Source organism: Pseudopodoces humilis, chromosome 22, assembly GCF_049639895.1.
Source record: "Pseudopodoces humilis isolate 2021_Gansu_Grassland_sample_001 chromosome 22, ASM4963989v1, whole genome shotgun sequence".
Lineage (NCBI taxonomy): Eukaryota > Metazoa > Chordata > Aves > Passeriformes > Paridae > Pseudopodoces > Pseudopodoces humilis.
Window position 1 is genome coordinate 9234765 of NC_142221.1, and position 15668 is coordinate 9250432.

The window sequence follows — 15668 nt, forward strand, 5'->3', positions numbered from 1 at the left end:
GGAGGCTCCCATCCTGGAGGATAATTTAACAGAAGGCAGGCTAGAGGCTTTGTCTCATAATGGAATGCCAGGAGAAAAGAAAACAGAACAAATCCATAAATGCAAAGTTGCCAGGACGAGAAGGTGTTTGCTCAAGAATCCTCAGAGTTTTAATAAAAAGGCAACACTGAATGTTGGGATTTGTTAGTGAAGGAGGAGAGGCTATAAAAGGGCCCATCACTGTGCCAGTGCATGCATGCATGCAGAGCATCAGATGCCATTAGCTCAGAGATTGGTAACAAAAGGCTCTCTTTTTCCACCCAACATAATTAAACTCTACAAGTCACAGCCCTGAGCTGTCCTGGATACCCAAGGGACTGGATATATTCACAACAGACAGGCACACCACAGCTCCTTAAATCCAAAGGTAAAACCTTTGGCTTGGGAAATCCCCCAGCTGCAGATTGCTGGACGCCCAGAAGCTAAATCGGGGTTAGAATCACTGGAGCTTGCCCTGTTTTTATTCTCTTTCCTAAGGATATGCTACTGGCCATTGTCCCTGCTGGATTCCATCAGAAAAGATGGCTCTGAGCCTGAAAAACAACTAAGGGCCTTCTTGGGAAGGGAGCCAAACACACAGGCAGGAGGGGGAGCTAATGCTGGGTAGCTGTGCCTTGCTGTGCCCAGCCAGACAACCAAAAAATACCTTAAAACCACCAGGTCCCTCCTGCTTCAGCCACCTCGTGGCTCCCTACATGAGCAGCCTGGCCAGGGCTGGGAAGGGGCTGTGATCCCGTGGTGAGCCTGCAAAAGCAAAGCACAAGCCCAGAGCTCAGCAGGAGGGTCTGGCCAAAGAAGGGGTTTTGACCAAGCACTCTGAAGCTGTTTGTGTATCCAAGGTCATCCTTCCCTCCCTGGAATGGAAGGAGGTGAAGAGGAAAAGAAAGCTCCAGAACTGATCTAGAGCTCACCAGTCAGCAGCTCTGTGCCTACAAAAGCTGGCTTTGCATTGGGCCCTTGCCTAAAGGGAGGACAAGCAGGATGAATCCTCTCTCTCCATTGTTGACAGAGGAAAAGGCTGGTCTGGACTGGTCCTGTCACTCCCAGATTGGTCACATGAATTCTCACCTTTGTGGCAGTGGTGATCTGCTCCCAGCAGTTCAGCCCTGCACAGGGACCTCAGCAGCTGGGTCAGGTTCTGCTGGGTTTGTTTTTCCCCACCACATTTGGTTCTCAGTCCTGGATCACCAAAGTGCCTGTCAGTGAGTCCTGGGAGAGGAGAGAGCAAACAATGCCATATCTCAGCTTTTAGAGCTCCACAGCAGCTGCTGTTCTAAGCATGGTCAGCAAGAGTGGTTTTCACACCTTCAGAGGGTGAAACATTTTGAAGGAGCTCCAGCTGCAGAAGTCACTGTTTGAGGAACTACTGATGTTGGTTGGTGCTGAGTCTTAATCTCACCCAGAAGTAGATTGGGTTCCCAAACTGCACACTTCCCAGAGCTAGGACACACTGGAATTACTACTAAATACCATTCTCTGTACAAACTGCTTGGGAATCATCTTACTAAGGACGTTTTCCTGTGTAATGGCTCAATACTTTTCTTTCAGCTGCATTAGAGTCCTTTGCTGTACTCATGCCTATCTTCCCACCCTGCCCACACATACACACCAAGTGCCAAAACTACAGCACAAGCCCAAAACCAGCAAAAACAGGATTAGCAACATCCTCTGAGAGGCAAGAAAGTGTTAAACTCTGTTCCCAGGCCCGACTGGATCAAGTTGCTAATTGCTAACAGCTGGCTGCAGGAGAATAAAATCCTGTTACAATCATTGGGAGAATGGAAAAGAAAAAAAATCTGCTTGTTGAAAAACCTCACTAAGAAATGCAAGAGGGCTCTTTTCCCCAATAAAGCCAGCAGATACCATGGCTGAAAAGTCAGTCCATGCCTCCACAGAGGAGCAGCTGGCTGTGACCCAGCGCTGTCCCCAGCACAGCACAGGCTCAGCAAGCACGGGAGGGAGCTATTCTTCAATGATGTGCATGAAGAAGGTGGGACTTGGAGCTCCTCCAGGTACTGTTCTCCCTCCAGAGATCCATTACGGAGGTCTGGAGTGTTTGCAAGCCTCTCTAGATCCCAACCGAAACAGGCATTTGTTTTAACTGGTTCCTTTGCAGATCATTACCCCGGAGTGGGACCTGATCCCGTTCCAGAGCCACGCCAAGAAACTCCACAGTTGTGGGCAAGACCCAGAGTGTATCACACACAGAGCTCTGTGCACAACAGGAGGAGCTATCCTGAATCAAAGCATCCTCAGAAGAGGTCCAGGAACAGCCAAGGAGGACTGGATGGCATCTCCTGGCATTCCTAAAGGAATTCAATGGGGAAGAAGCAAAGCTAATAATTGGGGCAATATCTGATGCTTGAAGAAATAAGAGGCTGGGAAATGTGATTTCCATTTCTCTGTCTCCAAAACAATGGCAGAGCATTTCTCTTTGCCTCAGAGTTAATCTGAGAGACCCCAGCCCCAGAAGTCTTCCCCTGGAGCACACGCAGCTCCAGCTTGGACCAAACAGAATTTGGTGATGAGAAACGCTTAGCAGAAAGAATTCAGCCCATGGACTCAGACATGAGGCAGTGCCTCACCTACAGCCCAGAGACATGCTGGTGTTTCTGCACAAGACCAAGAAATCCTTCAGCTTTTTCCCACTGCCTGTCAGCCAGTCCTACAGGAGTGGGGGTGTCCTCAGTTTGTGAAACTGCCCAGAGCACAAAAACAGACTTGGGGATAAATGAACATGCATTAAATGTAATTTAATCCATCCAAATAACATGGCCAAAATTAGAAACCATTAGAAAGACAAAGCCAAAGATAAGGAAATGCAAATTCACTGGTTTTAGCTCAGCTAAACCAAAACCAAAGCCTCCCCACCAATCCAGGGCAGGGGAACTCTGTTCTCATCTCAACTGAGGAACCTGGAAGCATTTCCACGACCCAGCCATACCTGCCAGGACCCTGCTAGGACATGGCCATTCCCTGAGAGCCCCCACCCAGCAGCAGGGGCAGGGGAGCCTCCAGCACACCCTCCAAAATACAGATCCCCTCAGCTGCAGAGGCTCCAGTTCCCAACTCCAGGCTCCAGAGCTGCTGTTTCTGTAGGACAGAAGTGGCAGAAAAACAAGATTGTGCACAAACCAGCAGTTCCAAGTACCTCCCTTTTCCCTGCACAAGCAGCAATGTCCCTTACTGTCCCTTCCCAGAGCTTCCTTCCCACCCTCTCAGGCCCAAACAGTACTCAGCACACTGACATTTTCACTGTTCCTAAACACTGGCATCTCTCTCCAGCTTTTTTCTTTTAACAATCCTTAAAATATATCAACTAAAAGTCAGCAATAGTTCTCTCAAGACCTACAATCTCCCACTGCAAAGTCTCACATAGCAACCATCCCCATGACATGTTAACCACAGAGATGACAGATGGGGTATTAAGAGCACTCAATCTTAACCACCTTCCTCCCTCCCTGTTCTCAGGGGGCTCCACCATAACCTTTTACTTAACTGTGCTCAAACCTGCACTCAGAAGGAGATCAGGTTGCTGAGTCACAGAATTATTTGGGCTGGAGGAGATCCCCAGGAGAGCATCTAATCCCAGCTCCTACTCCAAGCAGGGTTAGCACCAGTTTCAGAGCAGCCTGCACAGATCTTTGTCCAGCTGTGTCTTAAAAGCCCCCCAAGGATGGAGGCTCCCCTCACCTCTCTGGACAATCTCTCCCACTGCTCAGCTGTCTGAAGAAGGAAAACTTTATCCCTCTATCCCAAGGCAGAAACCCCTGTTATCTCATCTGACAATCACTGTCAATCCTCCTGCTATGCACCTCCTTGATAACCTGCTCTTGGATATTCCAGAGCCTCCTCTTGTCCCAGCTAAACCACCCTGACTCCCTTGGGAAGCCAAGATTCAGTATTAATTTAATTGATATTTTCTCCCTGGTGAGACAGAGGCTCCCTCCATGCAGTGGGACAGCTCTAGTCAGATTTTGCCATGACTCCCACAGGGAAACTGGGGAATAACTGAGTTTGTCCCATGCTGATGTCAGAGCGTGGCAGGAGCACAGCTCCCCAGCCTCTGCCTATGGAGTGCAGGGATCACATTCCCACTGGTGACTATTTTTGAGGGGTATCAGGTGGCACTTTCTAAATCAGCTCGTCCAACACGGTGCTGAGAGCAGCAGGGAGACTCTGCCACCCTGGCCCAGGGCGAGGGCAGGGGTGGGGATGTGGATCAGAGCCCACATAACTGCTCAGGTGGGTGTTTCTCAGCTCAGAGCCCACCAGCCGTGCTGAGGCATGCAGGAAAGCATGAAGGACGTGCCAGGGATCAATCCCTGCCCAGACACAGCCTCACCCCCAAAGCAAAGCCTCTCCTGCCTCCTGGGAGCAGCAGCCTTTGGTCGACAGCAGGGTTGCATCTCTCAGGATCCAGGTATACAATGTCAATAAAGCTACTTTGGCAACCAGTGCAGGAATCTTATTAAACCCACAATTTAAGGATTTTTTTTTGGACATGATCTGCTTTCCATCAGAGCCATGCTCCTTCTTTAATGTGACAGAGTTTGGTCTCCACTGCCCGCTGGTTACCTGCTCCCTTCTCCATTTTAAAACACTGCTACAACGTTTATGTTTTCTCAAACTTTTGGATCTCCTTTGGTCTTCCCAGCTTTATTACAAATTGGCAGCCAGGATTCAGAAAGCTGCTTTGCCAAATTGTTTTAAACAAACAGGTTCCAGTGTTGCTCAAGTTTCAAAAGACTTTGAAATGTTATCTTGGGTTTAACACCCTCCCTGGTTACCAGTGCAACGGGAGGTATTCCGAGAGAATATCATCCAGCTTCTCCACAAAAATGGGAAAGAAATGTTTTACTTCTCTGCATTGTTATCAGCAATCAGTTGGGTTTAAACTTTCCCAACAACATAAGCACCGCTGATTAAATTTATTTTGTTTTACAGATATTAAAATATTTCTCACTGCCCCATGATACATTTGCTCTGCTTTTTCAGTTGTCTTGAGCTTTCCTTATCAACTGCCTCCCTTCAAAAATAAGTAACAGGTCCTTATCTACAACCTTTGTTTTGCAAGTTGCTCATGGTTGAGCCTACTTAAAAGCCAAAACATGATTACTGGGACAAGTGCTTTGCAAAACCAGAAGAGAAGCAAATCCATTGCATAGGGCTGCACGTAGTACCTGAGAACTGCTGATTTCTGCAAGGGTAGAAGCCAAACTCCAAGAGATGGTTCAGTGAAAATCAAAAGCCAGAAACAGCATTTTGGAACCTCTACTAATTGAGCTGCCAATCTAGTCTCCCTCAAACCACCACAAATGCCGATATTATCAAAAAGCTACATTTTATGTAATTATTTACATTGCATTTATGTAATGTATGAATTGCAATTTCTCTTAGTATTTGTAAAAATAAAACTCAGAGCACCTGTAGCTGGCAAAGAGCCCCCACCCTTTGCTTGAGGAGCACTATGGGCTCTGCTCCAGTGGCACCAAAAAACGTTAATAAAAATGAAGAGCCATGCCCTACAGCCACAGGAAGATACCGGATTTGAGGAAGCTTTTCCAATATCAGAAAGAGGCATAACTTATGGTCCCTTTAGTGCATTCCACAGACTGCAATAACTCCAAACACCAAAATGCAGTGGGTGGGAAGGGCTCCAGCCCTCCCCAGCACCCCAGGAGCCAGAGGGGACATTACAGGCTGTGACCTCAGTGGGTACCATTTCTCCAGAGGCTGAGCACAACCTCCAGCCAAGGCAGCCAAGTCTGGGTACACACAGCTGCTGCATTTGGCTTGAGCAAACTTTGTTTACGACCCAAAGTGGTTTTAAAGTTTAATTTATGAAGTGCCTGGCAGAAGATGGGAGCAGTGAGTGGCAACACTCACACATCACCTGAAACACAGCACCAAGCCTGGAGACCCCAGTGAGGATTTCCAGGCAGGTCCAACCATGTTCCACTGGGTTTACTATTTACTAGTACAGCTCTGCAAGATAAAATTTAACTTCTCATGTGCAGAGATTAAGTTGCCATTAATTAAACATTCCAGCAAAATACCTACCATGACTAGAGACAGCTCAAAGAAGATCTTTGCTTGCCACAATGTATTTCAAGCAATCAAATCAAATCTTCTGCTTGTAAACAATGGAAAAGCCAAGAACACAGGAAAAAAAGCTCGAGCAGCGTTTCACAGCTTGGGCAAGGCAGAATGACCAATTCTGATTAAATTTTCTCAAGACAACAAAGAACAGTAGCCCACAGAGTTGTAATAAGATTTAGCAATTACAAGGCAGGTAGCAGTAGGAAAATCATGGTATTGTTTGAGGCAAAGGGAGGAGAAACAGAGATGAGAAGGGAAAAAATAAACATGTAAAACAATGATGCCTAAACCAAAAAAAAAAAGGACCCCATTTACCTCTTTTCCATATTCAAAATGAACAGAAATTAAAAAACAACAAATTAAAACTGAGGAAATTAAATTCCACAGCCTACCATGTGCATTGAGCCTCTGGGACATATTGCCACAGAGCAATGTGGGAGTAATTCAATAAAATATTGGAAGTAGATCTCCATAATAAGAACATCTGCAATTCCATTAACAGAGTGAAAGAGAGCACACTGGAGATAAATTTTCCTCTAGCCAGGCATAAACAAACCAGGAACTAATGTGACCAGAGGGTTCTCTCCTGCACGGGCAGGTTATTCCACAGCTGGCTGCACTCGGGCTCTGGGGCTCCCCTGTGCCTGTGATAAGATGGGTGCCTGAGTAGGTGGGCTGTGATCCCAGCCAGTTTGGCAAGCTCTGCCTCTGTGGATAGAGATCACATTTCAGTTTTCAGCAGCTTATTGTGCAGCTTCTCAAAAAGAGAAACAACACTACCCACTTTTTTTTTTTTTTTTTTTTTTATTAAAAAGAGATTATCCTCTGTGACACAAAAAGAACAGATGAAATTTCAGCCAAAGAAATACCTGTGGAGCAGTGAGTGACCCTGGAAAGCTCTTGGTGTAAACACAGCTATTTTGGAAAGTTCTCAGCACCTGAAAAAAATGGGTTTACTGGGGAAATAAATAAGATTTTTATCTGGAGGGGCTGCTACCGGAGAGCCCCATGGTTAACCCTAACAATGAAGATTCTCAGGAGCACCTTCCTGCACATTCGCACTCCCATGTTTCAGGGTAAATGGGAGCCTGAGAAAGTTTAACAGTGACTAAAACTGCAGTAGGTGCTTCAGGAGAGGGCAGGGTCTGCCTCTCCTCAGAAGAGGTGAGAGCACAGGAACCCACAGGCCCCGTGTGGGGCAGGAGCTGCTGGGGCTCAGGGGATGGGAGAGCATTCCCCCAACATTCCCACTGAGCACGAGAACTCGCTGCCAGCTGTTTTCTGCACATCTGCCCCAACCTCAGCCCTGGAACATCTCAGCAGCTCCTCAGAGCTCCAACCCTCCTGCCCAGAGCCCCCAGCGAGCACCAGGCTGTGCCCCCAGAGCACCCCACACACCCCAGAGGTGTCCGGGCACATATCCCTGAGGGACATCCCGCGTCCCTGAGGGACATCCCGCGTCCCTGAGGGACATCCCGCGTCCCTGAGCCCTCCCAGAGCTGCAGGAAGGGGACACCGAGCCACCCTCTCCCTGCCTCGGCAAAAAAAGCCTTCACCTCCCCAAACCCCCTCCACAGCTCCCAGCAAGCTTTATCCAAGGACAGAAACCAGGGGGAGAGCTGACACCAAACTGAGAGGCAGGTTAAGCTGGAAGGATCCTACCTGCCTCTGCCAGGGCCTGCTGAGCACGGGGAACTGCTGCTCCGTCTCTTTGGAACTCCACAGGTTGAGCCAGGCTGTAGTTTCGACATTCCTTGCAACTTTCCACCAGCACACACATGATATGTTCAAACTTGAGTAACTCCTCCCTCCCTCTGCACACACAGACAGGCCCAGGACATGGCCCTGCCTCTATCATCCCGGTTCCTATAGCAACTCCTGACCCAGCAGATGGAAACAGAGCTGTTTTCTAGGCAAATCTGCCTTCTTGGATTCCTCTGCTCTTCCCTGCTGTTGGCCCCTCCTTGCTCCAGTGCTCTCCCTGGGGGCTGCTCCGCTGGCACCTGGCCCAGACTTTGCCTGGAGGAAGGCCAAGCTTTGAATTCATTTAGTAAAACCACAACATAAAGCAGCTCTCCTGCTCAGGAAGCAGGGCCCGTGTAGTCCCAGGGGCAGGCCAGGCACCGCAGAGCCAGCCTGCACCTTCTGCTTTAACGCAGCATCCCGGCAGGAACAGCTCCACTCCTCATCCTCATCCTTCCCCAGCAGGAACAGCTCCACTCCTCATCCTCATCCTTCCCCAGCAGGAACAGCTCCACTCCTCATCCTCATCCTTCCCCAGCAGGAACAGCTCCACTCCTCATCCTCATCCTTCCCCAGCAGGAACAGCTCCACTCCTCATCCTCATCCCTCCCCAGCAGGAACAGCTCCACTCCTCATCCTCATCCCTCCCCAGCCTGGGCCATCCACGAGGAAAGGCAGAAAGAAACAGAGCTAGTCATTTATTAGCAACTCTAGCCAACAGAATTATTATAGCAGAATATTATATTATTGTTATTATAACCAGGCACTTGTTAGACATTTGGATTTCTGCTTCCAAAGGCTTTCCTGGAAGAGGGAGAGCCCAGGGTTCTCCTGCATGCCCATCACAACAGCTCACCCCATTGCTTCCCTCAGATCAGGGCCCCACAGGAGTGGAGGTCACCAATGTCTGAGAACAGCCCTTTACACTCAGTGCCTTTTCTCTAAAAACACAGAAACTGAGGGAAAATAAAGAGCTCAAACCAGGCTGTGGCGTTTCAGGGGAGGTAATTGCCAAGGGTGATGTCATGAGCAGGTGGCTCCACGGTGACAGGACAAGCAGGACGGCAGCAGGACACCCAAACCCAGCACAGGCACTACAAAACTGCTCTTGGGCTGCACATCCCTGCAAAGCCCTTCCACCCCAGCACCTGTATTTTGTGTATCCCAAAGGAAAAAAGGAAGCAGACACAAAGAACACTGTGCCACTACCAACTGGAAAATACAGCTGGGAGCTGCAACATGCAGTCAGATGCCACCTCACTCCCATTTTCCTCCCTGCCCCATCCCACCTCTGGTCTGAGAACAGAAAACTATTTTCTTTTTCCCCCCACAGTAAGTCCTCCAGGCATCAGTAAGCTAATCAGCCCAGAGGGATGGGATAAGGCTCACAGATGGTTGGGACACAAGCAGCAGTAGGGTGGATGTGGGAAGACAGCAGATCCCTTTCTGCCTGCTCCAAAAGGGTGTTACTCATTCTGATAATGCCCTTCCCAAGGCACTCTCCTCCCAAAACAAGGATGCCTGCCCTGAGAACATAATGGTACATGGGAGCCAAGCTGGATACAGGCCCCTGGGGCAAACTGGGACCAAGCAATTCCATTTGCAAGACACGGGGCAGATTGTGGCAGCAGGAAATGCTGGACATCCAGGAACAGGGAGTTCAGGAGTGGCATCAATAAAAGCATCAAAGCAGATGCATATCACACAAACAACATCAAGGGTCTAGAAAAAGCTCCCAATTTCCCTGTGGTGCTGGGAAGAGCAACGGCTCAACTCACAAACAGATCTGAGGAGCTCCTTTCCCTGGGGAAGGACATTGCTGTGGAGGCACAAAACACTGCTGGAAAACTGCTGACCTTGCAGTCAGACTCACTTGAGCAGCTCAAGCACAGAAAAAGGCTCTCTGCTGGATGCCCTCTGAGATGTAACTTGATCCCACAGTACACATCCACTAATCAATCGAGGGATAAACCAAAGCAGAAAACAGTCTCCTTTTTTAATTTTTTTTTTTTACTGGAATGAGCCCAAATATGCACAATAACAGATCCCGCTCAGAGCTATTGCAAACTCAAGTACTTGGGAGAGTTTTGCCTCTCACATCGCAGAGGGAGCATACTTCTGCAATAGCATCATTGCTTCTCAGATTGGGTATTTGAGAGACTTCCTAATGACCTCATAGCAGCACATGTGACCACTAAGTCATCTTCTCAAAGGACCAGGAATAACATCAACAGACCCTGTTTTGGTCGTGCACAGGACAGCTTTCCTCAGCACAAGCAGGTTCCTAAAGAGTGAGGGAGCAGGACCCAGCTCAGGGCAGAGCTGGCATCGTGATTGTTTCTCCAACAGATTCTGTTTGGCCTTGGAAAATATCTGGCCAATTAACAGATGAAGACCCATTAGCACATACTAAATTCCACATACAAATTTAGACACAAAAGATTGTTTATCCCAGTGTAGGCCAAATTAGTTTGGTTTAAGGCATCTATATGATAACGTGAATCCGAGAAGTATCCTAAAGGTGAACTCACAAAACACAAAATAATGACTTGAAAGGGTTTCCAGTTGTTTTATTTTTCCTCCCAGCGCTTAAAAATAACCTGCTATGCTGAGCAGCAAAGCAGGAATTAGGAATTTGTGGGTGATGAACTGGTGAGCTGATCACATTGGGATGGGGAAGTTGCCTTTTGCTGACCCCAAGCCATCCCCAGACAGGTGGCACTGGGGGAAATAAATGAGTGAACACCTGTGATTATGTTAACACTGATGTGAAGGCAACTGCACAAACAACTCAAGACAGACTGATGGCCTTGAACACTTGAGGAGATCGCTCCTCTGTAGCCAGCACAAGGCTCCTGGAGAGGAAAAGTGACAAAATCCCACTGTGGAGATGTCAGGAGACCTGCACCAGACAACGTCCCCAGTTGCCAACAGTGATATGGGAACACACATCCAAGCAAGAATAAGAAGCATCATGAAACAGCACCCAAGAGTTTCGTCTACCAGGTCTCTCCTGCAGCAGCAGAACAGTTCCACAAAACCTCCTGTCCCTCCCCAGGGGCTCTGCTCCATGGGCCTTACACTCCTTGCCTCCCACCCAGCCCAGCTATGGCAGGACCTTATCCCAGGAAGGGGATCCTGTGAGCACCAAGGTCTCCTGTCACACAGGACCAGGTCACACCTGCGTGGCCTTGGGCTAGACACAGACACAGCTGAAGAGCACAGGACAGCCCCACTACGGAGGCTGGACCTGCACTATGTTAAAGCTTTTTATTCTTTCAGTAAGAGGTGGTGAAAGCCAGCTCCTGCCTTCACCTTTCCAGGAACTTTTGATGGAACACAGAAGCCTGTTGTAAAAGTGCTCTGTTTACACCCTGCAGCCCTGTCCTGTCTTTACCCAGTGTGAGTGTGTTCACTCCCACTACCCCATGAAACATCTGCTCAGCCCAGCTCTGCTGGAATCATCTCTCCACTGCAAAGAAATCCACTTCCAGCCATAAACCTGGGAAAAGAGGGAAGTGGGGCAGAGTTTGGCATGAAGGGAGGGCATGTTTGAGATGTGACATCTTCCAAGAAATACTGACAAACCATCTCCACAGATCAGGTACTGACTAGAGCTGCTCTGCAGGGTAACAGAAGGCTCAGAGCTGACAAGACAGAGCATGTGGTGATATTACAGATACCTGAGGTGGGACACACCCTTCCCAAGGGGTGCAAAACAAGGGCTGCAAGGGGAACACTTTGCTTCCACCACATTCCCCCCCACCCCACACCAAGGAAGCTCTTCCTGCTCTGAAGGGAGATGATCGGAGTCCTCAAGAGGGAAAGTACCAGAGCAGACACTTCCCAAATCACCAGGACAACCTCTGGCCCAGCCATGGGACAGACACATCCTCATGTCCCAAGCAGATAAAGCTCTGCAGCTGTGCCTGCTCCCTGTTTCTGGGCTCAGCAAAGCTCCATCCTGCTGGGACATGGGAGCAGAGGTCTCGGCACCCCCTTGCCACCACACCTCCCACTCCCAGAAGTCAGGATGGTTGACAACAACAACTCCTCCCCAGCTCCAAAAACCTCTCTCAGAGCTTTAACGTTACCAGGAAAGATCCACACAGGAGCAGCCTCCCATTTACCCTCTGCTTACACAACAGGGTGCCCACCATGGGCTGCCTCAAAGGCGAGGGTGAAGAGGGGCAACCCCAGGTCAGAAGCAGGGCAGTGAGCTCAGCTCAGCTCCATTTGCTGCAGTGACAAAGGCCCAGAGAACACGTCATCCACGAGGACCGAGCTGCTGGCACGGAGCAGTACTCAGCAAGGACACGCTTGTAAACACTCTCCCTGGCCATCGTCGCTGACGCAACCACGAGAAAGGGGCAGAGAAAACCATTATCTGCAAACAGACATCCCTCCCTGTCCCTGGACACAAGGACCAGCCCAAGCAGGACATCTCCAGCCTTTCTCTTGTCTGCATGTTGAGCCAAAAGCCCTCTGGTGTCCTGCTGCAGATGAGGATCATTCCCACATCAAGGAAGGGCTGAGTTCCCACAAGCCAGAAAACCTCTGCTTTGGGATTTTGACCCGTAATCCCTGGAAGCAGTTGGTATATTCAGCAGGCACATGATCTCTTTCAAAGCTGGCCTCTCTTCTTGAAGCACTAGGTAGTATCTAACATCCTGAATATTATCCTTCACATGTTCCTCCCCTCCATGGCAGCAGGCAGCTCTTTCTGCCCATCATCCCTGTCAGGAGTTTGGAGCAAGGAGATGGTGTAAGGTGTCCTGACAAGCAGAGCTACGCAGGTCCTGGGGCTGCTGGGGACAAAGTCCTGCTGTCTCTCTTACAGTGATACTTCCCCACATCTCTTCCTCTCTCCTTGAAGTTTCCCAGATAAATCTGTGTTGGCATATTTGAGTTTCCCAAAACTCCAAGCTGTGGGGACCTGAGGAGACCGATGTCTGAGTAGCAATTTCACATCCAGCTCAGAGAAAAGCTAATCAGCATCCTTACCAGAGATTTTATTGCAGACACATGGAAAGCAACAGCAGAAAAAGCAAAGCAAACCATAAGCACTGGCTGTCAGCTACATCAAGGAGGAGCAGCACGAGGGAAGGGAGAGATTCAGCACCAGCCATGTGATTTTCCCAGCAACCCAAGTGAACCACGGAATGGGCAGAGCTCAGCTTGTGGCAGCAATGCCACTGCAGCTCCTCCCACTGCAGCACACAAAGACAGACCTCTGCAAAAATAAATGGTGCATGGAAAAACTGGAGGTAACAAAAGAGCTGTCAGCCAACATCAGCCTGTCCCTGACACCCCTGAAGCCCTTTACAGCTGCTGCTCCAGGACCCTCTGGCCATACAACCCCAAACCTGACCTCTGCACTTTGGACCAGAGGGAGCACGTGGAGAACAGCTGACAGCAGTGATCCCCACATTTCTGTGATTCCTCAGCAAGGACCCTCATCTTCAAATAACCAGAGCACGCAGAAGCCCATGCTCCCAGCTCTTTTGGCTGCCCTTTCTGGCATGGAAACAAAAGGCAGGAGCAGTTCAGATGTGCAAGATACCAAAGGGCCCCTCCGCAAGTGAGAATTTGTAACCCACCCAAGGACGCTGCTGCTCACTCCACAACAGCAGATTCATCCTACACAAGGACTGGTTTGCACTCTAACAGGAGCATAACACAAATCTCCAGTGCCAAGATCAGGACCAGACCACAGGAGATCTCCTTTTCAATGCCCATGAAGCATTCACATAATTCTTGTTGCACAAGGGGATGCACAGTCCAGGGATCCGGAGCTGAGTCTAGCAAAGAGGCCTTGGCTAGGGAAGCTTCCACCTCCTCAGAAGCTCTTTCCATCTCAGCCATTTCCCTTCCAAGCAAGGCTTCCTGGCTGGAGCAAGCACCAGGGGTGTTGCAATCCCCAGTTCTGTCTGAATAAATCCAGCCCAGCCCAGCCACAGCAGCAGGACTCTGGTCTGGCCTGACTACGTGCCATCCCTGGACACCCACTGCGTCCAGAAGCTCGTGGCATGTCGGAAGGCAAGCTTACTCCTCAGCTGTAGATAGCAGTTATGCTCCCTTTAACACACAGGAACTGAGTGGGTAACAGATGTGCACACAATCATCTCATGGGAGTTCTTTGAAATAAATGCAGCAGACTGGGGAAAATCCCCTCAGTCCCATGGCAAGGGGCTGAGGAGGGTGGATAAAAGGCAACCGTGTGGCCTCAGTCTGGGCAGCATCCATCCCACACTCGGCCTTGGGGCAAAGGATGCTCAGGGGTGCTCATTCTGTCCCTCCTGACAACATAATTCCAATGGGAAAACACCCATGAGCTCACTGCAGCAACAGGACATGTCCTACAGGCACTGTTTCACCTGCAATTCCACAATGTAAACACGGGAAAACCACCTAACAGGATCCCTGCCTTTTCCTGCAGAAACAGCACGAGGGTCTGCTCACATTTCCCATGTTAGCACAGAAAAGACAGAGGGATTCGGATCCATTACACATTGCATTAACCCTACTGGGACATTTCCCACAGCTCACTTAAACGTTTCCAAACCTGCAGGATGAGGTCATCCCAATCTAAATGCATAACCCACTCTCCAAGGTGGTTCACTAGGTATAACTTGCGAGCAAAAGCAAACAAAAGCTGATCTGGTGCAATACCCTGCTCCACTCCCAACGTGTTTAAAACTTGGCCAGACAAAGCCATGGCTGAGCTGATCACTCACATGCTGGAGACAATCCCACTTCAAGCAGGTCAGGCCAGAGACCTCCAGATATCCTTTCAACCAGTGCTTCCATCATTCTGTGGCGGCAAATGAGAAGGGGCAGAGTAATTATTGCCAACAAAACAGGCTCACATTGAGTTTGTCTGGAGAGATCCTTCTAGATAATATTAAAAGTTTGGTTAGCAGAGATGTCAGCACTGACACAGTGAGGGCTAATTTTGTCCTGGCAGGAATACTGGAGTGCCAGGATCTGAACCTTGATGTACTGCACGGGTCTCAAACAGGGTCAGCACACTGCGTCACACTGCCCTTGCACAAATTAACACCCGCCACAAGAGATTCCTTTATAGCAATTTAACTTCAGCCATGCATTCAAATACAATAGCCTGCAATAATCCAAGAACACAGGTTAAAAGCCAGACAGCCAATAGCTCTCAAGACATTAGAAGCAACTAGAAAATTCATTTCCCACTATAAGTCTTTACTCTAGGGAGGTCTCAACAGTACTGCTGCTATTTGGTGTCCTTCCAGTGCTGGGAGAAGGCCAAAAACTGCTGTAGCAGAGACTGAACCACACTGATACTGGTGGGTTCAGTCCTGGAGAAGAAGGCAGAGTGTCTACATGAGGTGCTGCCTGCAGGGTGATGGGGAAGCAGCTGCTAGCACTGAGATAAAAGAGGGTTGCTGGTCACCAGGGGAACTGCCATCAGTGCTGTTCCTTCCAGGTGTCCACCCATGGTATCCACACATGACACTGGCCAGCAAAGCTCATTTTCTCAGAGTAAAGCCCCATCCAGGCTGCCCCAAAACATAAAAGAAATACAAGACTGCTGCTAGCTAAGTACGCAGACAGAAAGTGTCAAACCCATGTGAAGAGGAAGGACTCTTTGTGAAGTTATTAGAATAATATCCATCACAATCCAGAGAAATGCAAAAACACACATAAAAACACAAAGTCCACAGGATGAATTCACAGCACTGGGAGCCTCATTCAGGGCAAAGTGGGGGAAGTCTGTATGGCAGCTCTGCTGCTCTGATTTGTTCCCT

At 49.1% G+C, this 15668-nt stretch overlaps 1 protein-coding gene across 5 annotated transcripts in view; it reads right to left on the minus strand.

Moving 5' to 3' along the window:
• LOC102113635 (discoidin domain-containing receptor 2-like) overlaps nt 1-15668 on the minus strand; it is a 45939-nt gene that overhangs the window by 22870 nt on the left and 7401 nt on the right. The window contains exons 1-2 of one of the 5 annotated variants that reach the window (XM_088065798.1): nt 7804-7946; nt 1108-1248 (exon numbers count right to left, since the gene is read on the minus strand). The exons of 1 other annotated variant lie outside the window; for it this stretch is intronic. The gene's annotated coding sequence lies outside the window, so the exon portion shown is untranslated. Of the gene's footprint in view, nt 1-1107; nt 1249-7010; nt 7080-7803; nt 7947-15668 lie in introns of those variants that run through there. 3 more of the 5 variants (XM_088065800.1, XM_088065799.1, XM_005527177.3) reach the window with 3 other exon arrangements.